We start from the raw sequence: 4,591 nt of genomic DNA, 5'->3' as shown, positions 1-4,591 counted from the left end.
TTTAGACTTTAATGCCAAATAATGCCCAAAAGGCCCAACACCACAAATCCCAGTCTTAGGCCTAGAGGCCTTACTCCACAGTGGGTCATGAGGCCCAATAAATCCAGGCTCAAAAACCCAGATTAAACACTCTGTATGCATACGTGCGACGTACCTGTCATGCACGCTCGGCGTACGTCGGCCTTGACTAGAAGCGGGAAACTAACCCGGAACAAGCAGCATACTAGGGGGTACGCCCAGCGTTCCTACCAGTCACCCTTAAGTCCTTCTTTTTCCTTAATGCATTAAGTCCCAATGTACAAAACATAGATCTAGGTCCTTTAAGTCTTCCTAAACCATAAAGTTACAAACTTTATGTCGTTGCATGCATGGATGGGGGTTAAGACATGATTTAAGTCCTTAAACACACTTTGTGACCATCTAACACTTGCATGTTTGTTGCTTAACCATCAAGATCCGATTTTTATGATTCTAAATACCTCCAAGAGCCAAAAAGGACAAGTCATTTGGGCAGAATGTTCTAAAACTCGAAGTACCTGAAGTATAGGACCAAAATGTGACATAAAACGACTAGATCTAAGCATGCAATGATCAAGTTTAAAACTTTATACTTCAAATGGGTCAGAAATGATGCCAAACTTTTGGATCTATAAGCCTTCTCCAAGATTGTGCTCCTCCTTCAAGCTCCTTCTTCTTCAAAACCACCAAAATAACACCAAAATGCTCAAATTAAGCTCATGATACATACAATGGAGTTAGGGTTCGAGTTGGGGACAGGGAAAACATGGGAGGCTAAGAGGATAAGGGTTTGGAGGGTTATAAGTTGTTTAAATAGTGGGTAAGCCCTAAAATTCAGGGTTTACATCTGCTCACCCTTCAGCTATTGTATGCATTGGGCTCCCCGTTCCGTGCCTCGTATATGTACGCTATGCATACACCCTGCACGCCCAGCGTATGATCCGCCCCAAAAATCCCAACATTTTAAATAATTATAACTTGAATACATAACAACATAATACCTGTTAAATATTGGACGTTACAGTTCCCCCCACTTGAATTAGACTTCGTCCTCGATGTCTATTATTGCTGCTGTTGGGAATAACTCGGGATAATGCTCCCCCATCTCGTCCTTTGGCTCCCACGTCTATTTCGAGATCTTACGGTGCTGCCAATGCACCATCACCAGTTCTACTTCCTTGTTTCTCATAGCCTTCATCTTCCTATTGAGAATAGCTACAAGCCTCTCTATATGGTTCATGCGATCACCCAACTGTATCTCCTCTAAAGTAAACACTGAGAAATCATAGGCTATGCATTTCCGCAGCTGCGAAACATGAAAAGTGTTGTGAATCTGTCTAAGCTCTTCCAGAAGGTCCAAACGATATGCAACCTTGCCCACCTAGACTACCACCATGAAAGGGCTAATATACATGGGGCCTAGCTTGCCTCATTTTCTGAAGCGGGTGACAACATTCCAAGGTGACACCTTTAGAAGGACCATATCCCTGACATGAAAATCCAAGTCTGATTGGTTTCTGTCAGCGTAACTCTTCTACCGACTCTAGGATGTCTGGAGTCTACCCCGGACCTGCTGGATCTTCTCCGTCATCTTGAGTACCACCTTAGTACACCCCATGATTTTCTGACCAACCTCACCCTAGCATATTGGGGTCCTTCACTTCCTCCCATAAAGCATCTCGAAAGGAGGACAGTCGATGCTAGCGTGATACCTATTATTGTAGGAAAACTCTGCCAAGGGAGGGTAGGTATCCCAGCTACCACCGAAGACTAGAACGCACGCATGTATCATATCCTCCAAATTCTGGATGGTTTGTTCGCCCTGCCCATCCGTATGCCGGTGGAAAGCCTTGCTGGAGTGCAGACAAGTACCCAAATCGTCATGAAATTTCTTCCAGAATCTGGAAGTGAATCACACATCCCTATCATAAATCACAGAAACTGGCACCCCATGTCGAGCTACTACCTCTTTTATGTAGATGCCTGTTAGCTTCTCGGCTGAAATACTCTCCTGAATCGGTATGAAATGGGCACTCTTGGTTAATCAATCCATGATGACCCATATTGCGTCAACTTCGTGCGCCCTTCGAGGCAACTTCGTAATGAAGTCCATGGTAATATACTCCCATTTCCACACATGGATATCCAATGGTTGTGTCTTGCTGTGATGTCTCTGTTATTTGTCTTTGACCTTCCTCCAGGTCAAGAACCTCTCGATGTACTAGGCTACATCCCGCATCATGCAGGGCCACCAGTAATCAGGATGGAGATCTCCATATATATTTGTCGCCCCGGGATGGATGGAAAATTTAGATTTGTGTGCCTCCTCCATCAGGATTTGGCACACACTGCCCATGTACAGAACCTACACTCTGCGATGGAGTGTCAATAACCCGCGACTATCATAGTCAAAGGAGGAAATCTGTCCTACAATACGCTCACTCTTTTAGTGTTCCTCCTTTATAGCCTCTTGCTGATCCTCCCGAATCCGTTGCAAAAGCAGGGTCACTACTGTCATCTTCATACAGATGTCTCTGATATGTGCCACGAATGCCTTGCGGCTAAGTGCATCGACCAAAAAATTGGCCTTCCCCGGGTGGTAGAGCATCTCACAATCGTAATCCTTCACCACATCCAACCACCATCGCTGTCTCATGTTCAGATTTGGTTGGTCCATCAAGTACCTTAAGCTCTTGTGGTCTGTGTAAATGGTAAAACGGACCACATACAGGTAGTGTCGCCAAATCTTGAGGGAAAAAACAACTTCCCCCAACTCCAGGTCGTTCGTCGGGTAATTCGTGTCTAGAGGCTTCGAATGTCTTGAGGCGTAGGTGATGACGTTCCCTCTATGCATCAATATTGTGCCCAAACCTGAGATGGACGTGTCATAGTACACTATGAAATCCTCAACGCCATCCGGCAGGGCTAAGATCGGTGCCTCGTACAACCTCTACCTCAAAGTCTCGAAAGTCGTCTGCTTCTCAGGCCCCCAACGGAAGGCCACAAACTTCTTGGTTAGCCGAGTCAGGGGTACCACTATCTTGGAGAAATCCGAATGAATCTCCGATAGTAGCCTACTAAAATAAGGAAGCTCCAAATCTCGGATGGAGACCTCAGAACCTCTGTGACATCCATCAATTTCCAGTTAAGTCAAAGTCAACTAAAGTCAACAAGTCAGACCGGTCAACTCAATTAACCCTTGAGTACTAGGGCTTACGTTAGGTAATTGCTATGCAACTAGCTATTCTAATGAGAAATCATCAATTGAAAAGTTCATATATCTAGGTTTCCTTAACCTAAAAACTATGGGGAGTAATGAACCAAACCGATAAAACAATGTTGTATACTCATCGAGAGTGTGTATGATGCTAAAACACGACTTAACGGGGTTTACGGACCTTACGTTGCGAAGCCGGACACTCAAAAATATCACAAACGAAACCTCTCTCAGTCATTTTTACTCTATCTATCTCTATTTAAAATCTCTCCCAAATCTCTCTCAAAAGATCCCATAAGTTTTTATAATCATTCGGGTCATCCCGATCCTTAACCGGGTCAAAAACGGCTGGAAACGGTGTAAAAACAAGAAAAATAGGCTTAAGGACCCAAAACCCCTCTTAAAGGGGCGAACCTTCTTAGGGCCAAAGGTCCTCTTAGGGACCGAGACTTTTGAAGACCGAAAGAAGAAGGACCGAACCCGAAGCCTCAAGGGCCGAACTCGAAGCCACATCACTGAACCTCGGCCAGGACCAAGAGGCGTCGCTGGAAGCGCAAAACTTTCCGGTTTTTTACTGCGACTTCGTTTTAGGCCCGTTTTTCATCATTTTAACGCGGGATTTTCATCCAAAACTTTACTTTAACATATAAGGCCCCAAATTTATTAATTAATCACGTTTTTGGGGATAAATCTTATCTAAGAAGAGTGGGTGAAGTACAAGAGGTGGAGTGTTGACTTTTCTTTGGTTTATGACACAAGCAACCACCCATACCCACTCCATGACCAACCCACACTCCTCCCTACCATACCTAGTCAATTCCTTGTACTTTTTCCCTCTCTCATAAGTTATTCCCATGTTCTTAGAGCTGGACATCCATCCTCTCTCCTAATGCTCTCTCATTTTCTCTCATTTCCTCCAAAAAATTAAACACTTTTCTCTCAACTCTTCTCTCTCAATTTCGAGATTTCCAAGGCTTTCCTCCTTCAATTGATTCTCGAATCTTCAAGACAATCTTCTAAGTGTTCTTGAGTTGAACACTCCTTTCCTCAACATCCATCCACTAAGAACACATAAGGTGAGTTCATACCCCTATCTTTCATGTTTTTCTTAAGTTTTAAAGGGGGGGGGGGGAATACAATTTAAAACACCAAGAACACAACTAAATTCTTCTAACAACTTTCATCAGAAAAGTTGGACTCCATTCACAGACTATTTTGGTCAACTTAAGCATTTTAGTTTTCAAAACTGTACTTGGTTCAAGTAGTTCTAGTTCTTTTCATTAAAATGACTACTTGCACATCTCCATACGATTTTTCAACAATTTATGGTGATTTTTACAAAACTGTCTATCACTG

The sequence above is a fragment of the Lactuca sativa genome, chromosome 6 (assembly GCF_002870075.4).
Source record: "Lactuca sativa cultivar Salinas chromosome 6, Lsat_Salinas_v11, whole genome shotgun sequence".
NCBI classification, from domain to species: domain Eukaryota; kingdom Viridiplantae; phylum Streptophyta; class Magnoliopsida; order Asterales; family Asteraceae; genus Lactuca; species Lactuca sativa.
Note: the sequence above shows the minus strand (reverse complement) of the source record.